Here is a 14,981-nt window from a genome sequence, read left to right as displayed (position 1 = left end):
GCCAACTAGACCATACCATGGCAAGGCTGCCTTTCCCAGAACTTTTATTCTACCTCAAGCACCTCACTCCACAAGCAAGCTCCCTGACTGTAGAGGAAAGCTGCTAGCACTACTCAGAACCTGGGGATACACACAAGGATACACTTTTAGACAGCCAACTTTGAAATGGGATGGCTGGCTGTATTTTTTTGAGATAACTATTATCATATTATCTCCTTGGATGCACAAATGCATAAAACCAGAACTTCTCCCATGGAGCACTATAGTGAAAGGAAGATATATCACTGCCTGCTAAGTGTCATGTAGGTCTTGGGTGTAGAATCAGGTCTTGGGTGCAGAATCTTGCCGTCATTTCTCTTCAGAAAGTCATTAGGGTACAATCCTGGTCTAAATGAAGTTAACAGATTTTTTTTCATTGACTTAATTGACTTAGGTTTGGATGTACACAGCCGTTATCTCTTGGTCTGTTTTGCAGTTTTGTACATCATGAGAGCAATAGAAATCAAAGGCATGGAAGCAGTGTGATTTTCAGAGGAGTGTGACTGGCACATTTTAAGAAGCAGCATGTGGAAATTAGTCTGACTGAAGTACAGAAGCTGGTTGCATGTGAAGTGCTCCCTGCCACATCTGAGCTCAACCTGGCGGTTAGGAATAGGGGATTGGAAACCAAGAAATAAGGAACTCCATAATCTTTAGTACCCCCAAAGAACAACAATAAAAGCCCCAATTTTCTCTCTGTAGGTGTGAAATAAAACAAATAAAACACATCCTTTACCCCTAGCTCTACCAATTCCTTTCCACATCTTTTCTGCATGTAGGAACTGTGTGTAACTGGGAAATAATCATTTTCTGCAGTGTGCCTTGTCAGCAGCTGTTAGGACATCTGGATAGAAAGCCATCTGGTGCTTATATGGTGGCAAACGCCACCATAAACTTCCAGAATCCCCTTCCTGTTGCAAAGTTGCTTGAACTTTAAATGGCAGCAGGGCTCTAAGGTAAGTCCTGCTTGCAGGATGAGAGGAGGGGAGCTGAAAAGCAGCTTTCAACATGGAACTTCGGATGGTAACAGAAGTTTTGATACTCCACCCAAAGTCTCAGAGACAAGCTTTTGACTTCTTCAGCATCAGTAGAAACTCCCTCCACCCCAGTTCCTCCCCACATGGAGCAGTATCTCCAAAGAACTGTAGACAGTTTGATTTCATCTCATCCCATCCTTTCCTGGGTATTTTTCCATTAGAGCTTTGCACAGAGCCCACAGGATTAGGGAAGAGCCAGATCTGAGTCTGTCAAGCTGTGGTTCTGTTTTCAATGGTTATATATATTGTGCTCTGTGTTGAATTAAAACTACAATAAAAGTCCTCTCACTTGTTACTGTATTTGTGTAATGTTCAAATTAGACAGGAACAGTTATTTGAGAGAAGCTAATCCAATGCATATCCAAAAAACATCAGGTTTTAATACAGAAACCATCTACTAACGTACTGCATGGTTGACTGGGGAAATTCAAGCAGATCCGTATTACTCAATGTCAAAGGCTGGCAAAGCTGGCCCTTCTGACTATCATGTCTCCCATTGTCCAGGATAACAAAATGGGTTTGAATAAATATATAACGTGAAAATCTTCTAGGCAGGATCATGTCTTAACATTTGTGCTTCAAATGATTGATCAGTTGTCTTCACATTCACAATGGAAGTCTTGGCACCTCCAGGTGAAACATTAGGAGGTTGCCAGTCTAAGCAAGAGTTACAAATGTGTCTTACTAGAGTACTAATACCCATTACAACAGTTTTTTATGTTTAAATTGGTATTAAATCATCATTTGTTAACAAGCTGTTCCCTGCTAGCAGTAAAGATCAGAAGTACCAATTGCAACTGAAAGTTGAAGATGAAATGGGAAAAGTCCATAAAGTTTAAAACTGGAACTCAACTGCAAAAAATTAGCAACATACATAAACCGGAGCTTTTGTTCAACAATTCAGAAGACAGACAAAGACTGGGGGCTGTTTGCATTGGCAGTTATGAGCTGAAGACTTCTGGGGACTGGTACACTTGTAAAGTTGGACCAGAATTTCAGTAAGTTACCAATATATACATTCTGTTTAAACAGTAACATCTCCAACCCGAACAACCCTTCTGGCAGATCAACACTGTCACAGCCATATTTTTGAAAAGAAACAATTACAATAAACTCTACTGAGGACTACATTCTGCCCTGAAGCTCTGACTGAATTCATTTCTTGTGTTACGTAGTTTATCAGGATCTTATCCATGGAATGGTTTGCTAAATTAACAACTCAAACAGAACGGACTGCATTAAAATGTTGTGGGTCAGGGCAAGATTAACTCCAAAGTATCACTCTCCTGAGCCCAAATTCTACACTTACGTTACGGTGGATTTACGCCAGGGTAAATGAGAGAAGAATTTGGCCCCTGACCTTCTCCAAGCAGGTCATTACAGTTGAAATAGTAACTGATCTTAGACAAACATTTTTGCTGCGAGGTATTTATTTCTGTATAAAGGTTTATGGAACATCATATTCTTTGCCCTTTAAGACTGATACTGACATATGTAAACACCACTGGGCTTGGTGTGCCATAGCTTAATCCAGCCTCTCTAAATCTGGCTAAAACAATGGAAATATCTTCTGAAACCATTGTGGGCTATATCCAATATAGTTAAAAACATCTGACTGCAACCGCAAATATGCTGGTATTTGGTTGTGCTATAAAAACATTTTTATGTCAAATACAACTGGGACTAATACAGTAAACTACAAGCACAGTTAACCCTTGGAATGAATTGCCTGTAGACTCTTGAAGGTTAAGGTAGTCTACATTGGTTGAATTTTCTTATGAAGAGCATAAAATGAATGTAGGGTATAAAAAGTAATTACTAGTACTAATAGAGTAATTGATATTTATATTGCACCTTCCATGCTACACTATAAACACACCAGTGATGTTATAAACTCCTGTAGCTACTAGTTATGGACCAGTTTGTGTCCTGCTTGCTTGAAAAAATCCCCAGCAGTGCCCAGATGCTGCTTCTGTTCTGCATCCCATTCTCCCATACCAAGTCCAACCATCAACCTGACCTGAGTCCCATCAGTAAATGTCATATATAACGAAAATGTATGTGGTGTACAAACACGTTAATGTATACGTTCATATAAAACCAGTACCTGAAAGTTAAATGCATTATCTAAAATATCATGTTAAGATGTGCTCAGGAACACAAACACCATTATTTAATTAAGCACTGCAAATCCTAAATCTCATTAAAAGCCCATTTGGATAGAGGTTGCTGACAAGTCTTGCTGGGGTGGTGTGCCAAGATACTACCCCTCATTGCCCCTCCAACAAGAGTTGTTGGTCTCAGAGCACTGTGCCATGCATCTTGTCTCAAGGCCCTGACGTGTCTGCTGCACAGTTATCCAAACATTTTATAAAGCTGGGCTTATGTTCTTGCACCATGTCAATGGTCTGGAAATCTACATTTGTTCTGTAGTACATTAATAAGATATTCATTATATATTAAACAGTAGTTTCATTCTTTGTTCCATTCCTAATTTTTCTGCATAGGGCATTTGGGAAGCAAATGGTTGTTTGTATATACTCCTGATCTCTTCCCTGAGTGGTACTAGCTAAATCAGAACAATCCTTGAATACAGAAAGAATGTTTCTCTCCACATACTTTGCTTTGTGTTTATTTGCACTGAATTTCATCTGCTAGCCACTCAATGTCATGCAGTTCCTCACAATTGTTTTTAATTGCCATTAGCTGGAATAGTCTTGGATCACAAGCAAACACTGTCAGCTCACCAATGTGCAGATCACTTATAGATATGTTGAATAGCTCAAGCTCCAGGCCCAGATCCCTGTGGGAATACACCACCACTACTACCTCTCTTCCATGGTGCAAGCAAGCCATTTATTCACACCCATTGCCTCCCGTCTCTCAGAGCTGTGGGTGATCCAAGGGATGATTTAAGTTTTTCAGCAGGGATCTCGTCAAACCCTTCTGGAAATCCCTACGCAGCATTTCAGACAGGTCACTCTTGTCCCTGCATGTGCTCTTACAGTATTTCCTGGCCATGAAGTAATTAAAGTATTGTTTTCTACTATAATATAAATGTCAGTTTTACATTTCTAAAACAAACAAGCAGGGCTGCTATGGACTTCAGCAGTAGTCATTTTACAGTTATGTGTAAAAACAGTGCAAATAAGATAACCTTCTCCAGCTGCCTGAAAATGCAACCCTGTCAAAGTTTCCTTGACCTTCACTACTAAGCCATTGGTAACTTAATTCATAATATTTCAATTAATTTACAAATATCAGTGCCATCTGTTCTTGTATCAAGAAGCAGCCAGCATTTATCTGCATATCCACTATTAAGAACGTCTTACTCACAGCCTAACTACTCTCATAACTTTAATAAGACCGTATACGTGGCATAAGACACTGACTATTCTGACATCAGTTCATCAAAGCAGGTACACAGGCAGGTTCCTCACCTAACTGCTATCCCCAGCCAGCCTCACACAGAATTCCTCTGACCTTCTCACACTCCTGGGACAGTGAAGAACACGAACAGCACCTGAAACTGATCCTACTCCATTCAAGTCCAGAGCAGTTTTTCCAGCAATGCTACAGAGGATTTCCAGAGGTACAACTGTGGTTCTGCAAAAGTTGTCAGCTGCTCAGCTAAAGCTCTCAACACCTCCTAGAGCCATGCCAATATCTCCCTAACAGTTAAACAATGAACCTGGATGTTAATAACTCATATCACCACATCTGAAAGTATTACTAAGGAAACACAGTTCATTTTACTGAGTTTAATTCAACATTCAGCCTTGTCCTTCTGTAATGACTTTGTAATCAGATGGTGAGTACTGATCTCCTGTCTGTGATCAACAGTCAATATCCACCACACGAAGAAAACAAGTAACATCTCTTAACACACTTTATCATTAGGTATCCTTTTAAACAAACTGTTGGCATTGTTAAACTCTTCCCCTCTGTGATACCAGCCTGGTAGATCCTTGTTTTCTGGGTGGATAAAACTGAACAAACCCAAATGGCAAGGTTATGTTATCAGTTCACATCTTGGTTTATCAACGGTTTCAACCACATTTCATCAGTCACCAATACAAGCCTCTTGTTTGATAGACAATACAAAACAACAGGTAACATCTACAGCAAAACTTTAGGAGCTTATCACAATGATGCATTTGCTTACTTCTTGTTTTGATTTAAATATTTAAATTCACATTTCTATTTTCTAATATTGAAGAGATTTATGAACTAGATGAGAAGGCATAACATGTATTTGACTTTTTGAAATCAATGAAATAGAGAAGCAGGCTTAATTGTGTAGCTCCTCTGATCTTCATAATTGAGACCATCCCATCTGTATTGTATCTCATATGTAACTGATGAAAGCAAATGAGTGGGAGATGAATTTATTTGATTTTCAGAGCTCTAACAGCAGCTGGTCAGCAGGCTCAGTCCAGTCCTGTCTACTAAGAGTTGCTCAGGAGCAAGGAGGTTCTGATCTTTTATATTCTAAAATGTTTGGGAGGAAATGCAAATTATTATCCAAAACCAGACAGCTGGAGGGCAGGAAAAGTGGGGAGAAACCATGAACCATCGATATGTATTCGCTATTCTAATTAGTCTGCTGATGAGAAAAGAGTGGAATATATTACATCGATTATTCTCTACCTCCCTTTACATATATTTTAGTAGGGTATTTATATATACACCCTGCAACACCTATACATATTTTAACTTGATTCTTTTAAGCAGGAGTCAGATTACACCAAACTAAAAACCCTGCCAAGATCTGCTGAGAAGTCTATTCCCTTCCAGCTTCTCCTCCTTCCCTGAAATGGATGCTGGCAGCATGCTGGAGCTGAGCAACAGCTGAGAGATGGACAAAGAAAGCACAAAACAATCTGGGTGGAACAGCAGCCAAGCACTAAGATACAAGAGTGCCCCCCCCCCCCCCCAATAATATCCTTCTGGCTCCAATAAAAGAAACTAGAAGGATGAATTTACACAACTGAGCTTATCTATATGGAAGACATTGTTACCATTCTCTGTAGAAAAGGAAAGGGCCCAGCAAACAGCCCTCTCCACATTCACGTGATTGCAAAACATCTTAGCCGTGTGTTTTTTTCCCCCAGTACAGAGGGTAGGAAGCCCACGGCCTTCTGCTGGGCCTAAGAGAGCTTAAAAGCAGACTGCAGTTTTCAAAGCTGAAGATCACTTGTCCTGTATTCTCTCCAGACTGCCTTCTTGGAGAACACGTACATAAAATAAACTGCACAGCAGAGGAATACTTGTCATGCCTTCCATACTGCAGCACACAACGAGTCCAAAGATTTCATTAATTCAGTTCATCCACACTCTCAGACCTTTAGGCAGTAGGGAGTAAGCTATTTATCTTTTGGTTTCTTGTAAGGAATTCACACTAGACTCACTGCTAAATCATTTTCCCTGTATTACTCGTACAGGAAATTAACTATAAATGAACTATGAAAACAAATCATTCTGCTACAATTTTCCACTGATATTATTTTACAGTTTTAGTAGATTTAGGAAAAGCAATATAGATTCAAAAAAAGTTACAACATATTTATATACTGATCCTTAAATTATGATATTTCCCCTTTTAACAAGCTCTACTTATATTTCTTGCTTATTCTGCAGTGCAATACTTAAGTTGGAAGCATCCTTATGACTGCGGCATCACAGCATGATTTCTCAGTTAACGCTGAAGACAATTTCACTTTGAGACTGCTATTTACTGAAATCTGGAGGGGAGGAGATAAAAATCAGTTCCTTGTATTCTTTACTATAAAGCAAACAGCTTCTGACTCTTTATATAAATAGGGATATTGAGATATTCTGTGCTTTTTCAGTACTTATTTTTTTCATGATTTCCTCCTTGTACAAGAACTACTGTATTTCTTTGGAAAGATTAAACACCCAGGATTTATGCCTTCATGAACGTCTATGTTTTTCACCTGTCTGAAAAAACAAGAGATGGCATACTCTAAACATGGAATATGCAATTTTCTCCAAAAATGTTTTTAAGCAACACAGAGAAGTAATTGTAGAGAAAGAAATTCCACAGTTCCAGGAGGGATCTACTGCATACTGCTTGAAATGCCCTTGATAGACTTGCAGCAACAGATTGTCAAATTACTTATCATTAAATATCTGCTGAGAGATATTTATTGAAGTTTAATGGTGTAATGAATGTGCTATGAGTTTTTTTTTTTTTTTTTTTTTTTTTTAAGAATTACATTTGCAGGACAAAGAAATCAGAAACGACAGTGCTCTGGTCTCAGTATAGACAGGAAGATATGTATGCTTCCCCACCACAGTGTAGTCATTTCAAGAAATATAAAGTACTTAGCTAACACACCCGTGCATTCACACCAGGGCTTTGTGTTCAGAAGGACTATGTGCTAAGAGGAGTGAAAGCAGTGGGCAGCAAACTGAGTGTCTTGGAGTTGACAGCCAGTGTAAATCTGTGCTGCAGAAAACAGGCAGCAAGCATCTTGCTCCCCACACTTTGCAGCAGGTGAGCCATGTGGAAATGAGCTTACCTGCCACTACTGGCTGCGCACTGGTACTGGTGGCTACTGCTGTACTCATCCACTTCAATATAGTTTACCATTTAAATATTTAGGGTCAAATTCTACTGTGAGAATTTTGTATTGAAGTCTTCATAGGGGTGAATGGGAGCAAAATGTACTTTGCTTTTTCTAGCACTATGATGGTAGCTGTTAGAATTGGTGGAGAAACCAGGTTATTTCATGAAAAAAAAAAGTCAATAAATACCCCTTTGTAATCTGCAATTTAGAAAGTAGTTTTCTGTTAGAAATCCTGAAATGGGTATTTTCATATTAAATCACACCTCCACTGATCTCAAGGGAAACCCCCATTTCCTTCACCAGAGGTACCATTTCACTTTTTGTTGGAATTTCTCTCAAATTAACATTTCCCTGCAGAAAACGTTTAGACCGCTTTTCCCCCTCTCCCCCCAGAAGGAAGTGCTTTTTGCCAGAAGCATTCTGGTCATACCTACAAATGAGCTGTAGACAGAAGCCATGAACAGATGTCCTCTTCGGGCCCCCGCTGTGAGTTGGAAGAGCTTTCTACTCTCAGCTGCTCAGCACCATTCCCTGCTCTCCTCATTAAGCATCACCCCTACTGATGTGCTCATTGAACAGTTTGCACGAACATTTCCTACACTGCTGGCTTCAGGCTGAGCCAGTCATCTTGGTAAAGACCAATGACTAGCAAAGCAAATGTACTTGATTTTGCTTAAAACAGTTGAGGGAGCTCCTACACATACTGTTGTGAGAGTAGATGGGAGGGAGGATGGCAGCCTTTAGCAGGGGAAGAGCAAACTTATTTGAGTACATGGCTAGATTTGGAGAAGTCTGTCCGTGGGTAAAAACCTAGCAATTCCTCCAGTATGCAGTGTGAGCAATTTGACTTTAGGAGGCACCTAGCCCCAGGACATTTAACTAGAAGTGATGTTGAACCCCCCACTCCTCCCCCAACCATAGTATAGACACTGAAAAGCTACAATCAAATAACAGAAAACAGCAACAACTGGAAGCAAACTAAATTATGGTGTAACATCCCACTGAAAGACACACTCTCGTGGATTACATCCTCTAACAATTTTGCAACTCTAGTATGTATTTTGGCCTGTATAATCTGCCCTGCATAAATCCTGTGCTGGAGCCCAACTGCCCTCACCAGCCAAACAAACAAGCAAACCTCCACACTGCATGCCTTCTTTTAAAGATTCCAGAAACATTCATGGAGTTCTCACATCTCCCTAACCACAACAAATAGTTAGTCAAGTTACCTTTGTTAAGCAAACCAATTTTCATTGCTTTCATTCAAACAGCCTTAAAATAGAATTCTTGCCTGCTTTATTTTGTCAGATATAAAGAAAACTGAGAAACTGTATCCATTGTTCCTTAAAAGAGCTTATTAGTGAAACAAAGACCTTTTTTTTCCAGTGAGTGCTGTTTGTGCATTTACTTCATGACATTTATTTGGATTCAGTCCCAGGGGAAAAAGGCCAAATTCAGTTTCAGCATTTGCCTACTACAGCATAAACACAGTCATTAGTTAACAGATCTTTTTTGGCAGTCTTTATGTAGCCTCCAACATCAAAGCACGTGATATTCATGAAATAATCAAAGCAACATATGTACACTGAAGCACTGTACGTACATTATTTTTTCAGTAGCCTAGCAATCTTCAGAAATGTGAAGAGGTTCTCCTAGGCCTTGAGCCAAAGCCCTTGGAAGTCGATGGAATTTTTTTTTCCCTTTGACTTCAATGGATGCTGAGTCTGGCCCTTGGATAATCACTGCCATGTTAATGGCAAACTACTTTCCATTTTTGTATTAATTTCCTGCTCAAGGAAGATACAGGACCAAAAGCACTGGAGAATGAAATCACTTGCCCTCTTTGTACCCAGGGTAGAGAAAGCCTGGGTAACAGCAGCCAAATTCCCCCTTAAGGCTTCATGGGCTTGTCTTGACCACGTGATGGAAGAGTGACTGGGCACAGCTCTTCCCAATAGTAAGGACGCTGTTAGGAGAACAAATAACTGAATTGTCACTGAGGTTTTTGCACTGTGTCCACCAGGACTGGGAACAAGGCTGATCTCATTTCTCCTCCCTCCCCCTCCTCCTCCTCTTTTTTTTTTTCCTTTTACACCCTGCCACGGTACTGCCTGTACTTTCTGCTCCTGCGTAGTATCACAGCTCCTTTCCAGATTCTTCACAGCCAAATCCCCATAACACTGCAAGTTAACACATTTGCCTATCCCTCCCAGCACAGATGAGCTGGTACAGGTGACATCATTTGACATGAGTAAAGTAGGAGAATAGCCTTTTCCTGCTCTTACATCAGAGGGTGCATCCGTCCCTCAGCTCTTGCTCTGCATCTGCTCCTGGGCACTGCCAAGGAGATCTGGCTTTTGAACAATGCAGAAGTATTTGGTAACCTGGGGGGACTTCCCTTTACTGAGGTTTAGAACTATCAAATTCCTTTTCAGCTACTTAGGGACAAAAGGAAAACACAACAACGCTTGTTAAAGCTGCTGAAAGACGGACCTTGAAAGAACAGTTTTTACAGAGGTTAACTGTGTTGATTAGGCGCTGTTTTAATAACCATTAACTATTCTTGAGTCCAAGAAAATCACTAAGACAGCAGAGAAAAATATGGATATGAAAACTGGAGGATAATGGTTGGCAGAAGGATTTAGGGGTGACATTTGCAAGGACACCAGTATGACTGAATCCTCCTAATACCACTGTTGTACATGAAGAAAGGTGACTTTTATAATGCCAGGAGTCTAGTTCAGAAGATTGAATGCACATTTGATGGTACATCAGAAAAAAAATACATGCTAGCACTGAGAGTTGTTAAGTGACAGCAGTGATAGATTTAAGATTCGTAAGGTTAAATTCTGTTTTGTAATACTGGAAAAGAAAAACACCTCTGATTGAAAAAAAAAAATAAAAACAATGACAATAAGCAACATGGGGAGCCACATACACACATTAACCTGGAAAAGAAAGGCATCCTGGTAAAAAAATTATTTTGAACTGCTAGCCTGTCACTTGGAAAACACGACTAATACTTAATAAGGCTCTAAATTTAACTGTTTGAAATGATTGTGAATACATGGCCTGATTTGATTAAATTAAATTTATTTTGATGAAAGAAATTTGCGCCATTTACTTGCAAGAGGTCCAGTAGACAAAATTTGCTGAACTTGAAAAAGGTGGCAGAGTTGGCTTGGGGGGACATGTATGCAGAGTGAAACCTAAAACTAAAACCCATAAGGACCAATGATAAGTAGATTATTGTCAGCTGAGTGAAAGCAGAGTTCTGAAAAAGAGAGTGAGAGTGCGAGAGGTTGAACGGCTGGGCAAAGGACTGCAGCAGTGTCTGAATTTTACAAGAAGCAACTTATGGAATATAAAGAAGGCATTCAAAAACAAAATACATGAAGGTCAAATGGCAAATAGTAATGCATTTTAAAATAAAATAACTTTAAGACATACTTGAAGGCTGAAAATAAAATGAATTTAGTGGAACTATTAAAGACAAGATCCAAATCCCAATGAAGTTGGTGGAAAGACAATCACTGACTCCTACAGAGTTGGACTGGAACCAAAGAGGAGAACAAAGAAATTTCCAATGACTGAAAAAGAATCAAGAAAATCTCGGTGGTTTCTTCACATCTGTGTTTGATAACAAAGAACACTGGCAATGTTCATGAAGGATGTGTTTGTGGGTACTAACGAGGACGAAGTAAAAGAATCTGTGTAGCAACCAAGTACAGGAACAAAATAAAGATAGATAATAAGTAGCAATGGATTACATCCAGAGATGAAGCACAGCATTGTGAGTTTATCTGTACACTAACAATTGTCATGTTATGCTGAGGAAAATCTTAGAAATAGCTACTTCACAGCATTTCTGAGCACACTGTTCATCTCAAAATTAAATGTCAGTAGGTACAATTCAAATAGAATTCTAATTTATGTAGTTTGTTTTTGACATGCTTTGTATTTTTAAAGGAATAACACATATTTTGGCAAGAAATTGGTAAACAAAAATTACACTTTAGCTATTACTTTCAGAAGGAGTTCTTTCACATAAAAGAACAAGCCACGGCATGATTTGTCATGAGACAGGAAGGATTTGGGCTGAAGGTCTGGACACCTCCTTGTTTCTGGTATCTTTTTATTGAAAAAAAATAAAAAAATAAAAAAATAAAAATTAGGAATAATAAGCAAGCTAAAACATTTCTGAATATGAAATATTGGCATGATTCAGGCACAGAGCACACTCACTGGATTTAAATATTTCATTATCACAAGGAGTTTAGGCATGCCTGAACAAAATTCTCTGTATCTTTGTGTATGAACATGCCTGCAGGCAATCTATGCTTCTGTGCCTCAACACATCTTTAGGAATTCCAGTGAATTGTAGACATATAATTTCCTAGCCTATCACCTTAATCATCCTTTCCTCCGTTGTTCCTGCAGGACATTGTCCCAGACAAATGCAAAAGTCTGGCTACTGGATATCACTGCAGGGTAACTGCAAATTGCTAATGTGTTCTGTGGTGCAGTCTGCTGTTAATCGTCCTTTACCTGCTATTCCTGTTGTAGCTGAAGAGGTCGGGAAGACAGAACAGATGCCAGTAAAGTATGCACACAGAGTAGTGAAGGAAATAAAATGGTATTTTCAAAGACAGACACTAATGCTGTTTAATTGAACAGCATCAGGATGCTATTTACCTGGGTAAAACACCAAAACTGACCGTTCAGAAACATAAACATGCAGCACAACGTTTTACTCCGTGAGCCCAAACTGACTGCAATTCTTTGAGCAGTCAGTCCCTGTGAAACTGCTAATCTCATGACCCAGCTGTGAACCGTTCCCTTCAAAAGCAATTCCTCTGGGCATTGGGCTTCTGATTATCCAAGAGAGCCAGATGCAACCAGAAGACCTGCACCACATATTTTAGCTGCTATTGAAATGCAAATACATATAAGGTATATTCCTTCTACTTCTCCTGGAGACACATATTTCAAGTTGTTTCATTTGCAATGCAAATTTATTATGGGAAAATATTGTGCTCTGAAGTCACAAAGAGATAGCTTACTCTCAAAAGCCTACTGACTTTATCCTGATTTCTTCCCCCCAAGAACAAGGAAAATTTTACACCTCTGTGGTTCTGTAGGTAGGTTTGCAATAATGCCCTGCAGTACAAGCTCCAACGCTTCAGTCTGAGCTGTTTTAACGGGCCAAAAAGATGCAGCCTCTGGCTTTCCATCGTTTCCTCTGGGAGACTATGCTATGCCAGAGCTTTGCTCCCTGTTCTGTAATATGTAGTCCCCACTGATATTTAATGATATCAGCCACAACAGATGGCTGGCACAGCACTGTGCTAAACTAATAGCAGCTCTTTTAGGCATTTAGGAGCTTCAGAAAGTCTTAGGGGAATGCTTTACTATGGATTGCTACTAACAAAAATATTTTTGTCGCACTTGAAATGTGTTTTACCTGTCACTGTTGCAGAACAAAAAGCAGCAAAGATTTTATCAATAAACAGTCAAGGAAAACACCCTCCCTCAACATAAACCCAGTTTTCTTTGTGCAGGTAATAACATTTTAACCCCCTTTAACTGAATAAACAAATAAATAAATAAATAAATAAAATTGCATATATTTCAAGAAAAGACAAAGTACTAAGTGATGGTGTTTCATGGGGCTGCATGCCCTGGCTGCAAACTCCTTAGTGAACATCCAGGTTTGGGCTCCCAAGAGGGAGCACCAGCCCAGTGAGCAGTGCAGAGCAGCCAACTATTCTTTGGCAGGTGACAGGTAAAGAAATGGAGCTGGATGCCTGAACAAGAGAAGAGGCACATCACTAAATCTGACCTCGAGACAAAAGCTTCCAACATACTTGCTGTATCAAAGAGAATTGAAGTTCAGTGTCTCCAAAATCCTTCTCTAGAAGTCTAAGACTAACCTCTGAAACATATTTAAGTGTCTGACTCCATCTGATTTCAACAGCAGATAGGTGCCTAAATACCCCTCCATACCTGTCTGACAACAAGAGCTACTCAATTTACCGATCGAAAGCCTGAACCAAGAGTAATTTTTGATTCTTTGTCCTCTCAGGCTCTCCTTTCTGTTCCCCCCATCTAGTCTTTCCCCAGCCTTCCAAAAGCCAGAACCCTTAGTTTCTTTAGACCAGAACTACCAAAAATCAAGTATGGCGTTTTAAGATCCTTTCATTTTGCTCCTCACATTTCACTGGCTGTGAAATAGGACAGTGATGTATTATGTGCCTTGGTTAATGATGTTCCAGTCCGCACTGCTGCAGTGCTTCCAACAACCCGTCACTGTGCCGCCTCAGCTCAATCCATTTTATGAAATGCTACTGTATTTTCTTACATGAAAAACAAACAATGCCCCCGAGCTGTGCACTGATCCCCAACAGCGATGCTGGGGAAACTAATAACGCCAAAACTCAGGCTGCAGGAGCGTGAGCTGGAGTTTTTGTCATAATGGGGTCTGGAGAGCTGCTGATTTTGGAGAAATAGAGTGTATTAAATAGGCTTTTATAGCTTGAAGGGAAGGGGGGGTCTGTGTGAGTTTAATGAACAGACATTAGGGCTCAGACTATAAATAAGTCACTTGGACGACTGGTATGTACACACACTAGTGTAGCATTCCTGTTGATTTTATTTCCTGCGATTACAGCCCCTGGGTGGAATGACAGCTAGGAGGCAGTGGGGCAGGGGCTGGCCTGCCATCCCAAAACTCCCTCCCCAAGGTGGGAGTACTCTTCTATGCGAGCTCAGTGCACAACAAAGGAGGGGCTGAATCCAAGAAAAAACAAGTTTTAAAAAAATAAATATTGCAGCATTTCAATGCTTTGAAAAAAAAAAAAAAACTCACAATGTTTATAAAAGGGGACATGAAATGCTAGGCTACCTTTAAGTATGGCTGCAATTACTTTGTAAATCCACCACCTCTCCCTTTTTCTCCAACTCCTCTCCCAGCCAGGTGCCTTTTGTTTCTCCCAGCCAGAAGGATGTGTAGGTAGGGAGTAAGAAAGTTCTCTTTTATAAACATTCCTTTTTCAATTCAAAATTTCTGAAAAAAAGTAGTAAATATTGTTATAGAACAGGTCAGTTCCCAAGGCCACACCAGAGGCTGGAAGACCACTGGGTCTGAGACTTCTCCTTTGAGCCTTTCTCCTTCTCCAAAGCTATCAGCTGGGCTGGAAAAACATTCCTGAAAAGAGCGGGTAAAGCTGCTATATCGTTACTTTGATGGGCTCTCCCTCCTTTTTAGTGCTTGCCAAAACAGAAAATCTAGGTCATGGAGAAATACCCAAAT

The 14,981-nt window shown here is 39.9% G+C and overlaps 1 protein-coding gene and 1 long non-coding RNA gene across 12 annotated transcripts in view; one reads left to right on the top strand and one right to left on the bottom strand.

Moving 5' to 3' along the window:
* LOC118168259 overlaps nt 1–1,376 on the top strand; it is a 79,262-nt gene extending 77,886 nt beyond the window's left edge. For all 6 annotated transcript variants that reach the window (XR_004751449.1, XR_004751452.1, XR_004751450.1 and 3 more), the window contains one exon: nt 476–1,376. This is a non-coding gene — a long non-coding RNA (uncharacterized LOC118168259). The remainder of the gene's footprint in view (nt 1–475) is intronic.
* Nucleotides 1–14,981, bottom strand: part of KCNQ1 (potassium voltage-gated channel subfamily Q member 1) — a 397,025-nt gene that overhangs the window by 56,481 nt on the left and 325,563 nt on the right. The window lies entirely within an intron of this gene.

This window comes from Oxyura jamaicensis, chromosome 5 (assembly GCF_011077185.1).
Source record: "Oxyura jamaicensis isolate SHBP4307 breed ruddy duck chromosome 5, BPBGC_Ojam_1.0, whole genome shotgun sequence".
NCBI lineage: Eukaryota > Metazoa > Chordata > Aves > Anseriformes > Anatidae > Oxyura > Oxyura jamaicensis.
This window is presented reverse-complemented; position numbering and strand designations above follow the sequence as displayed.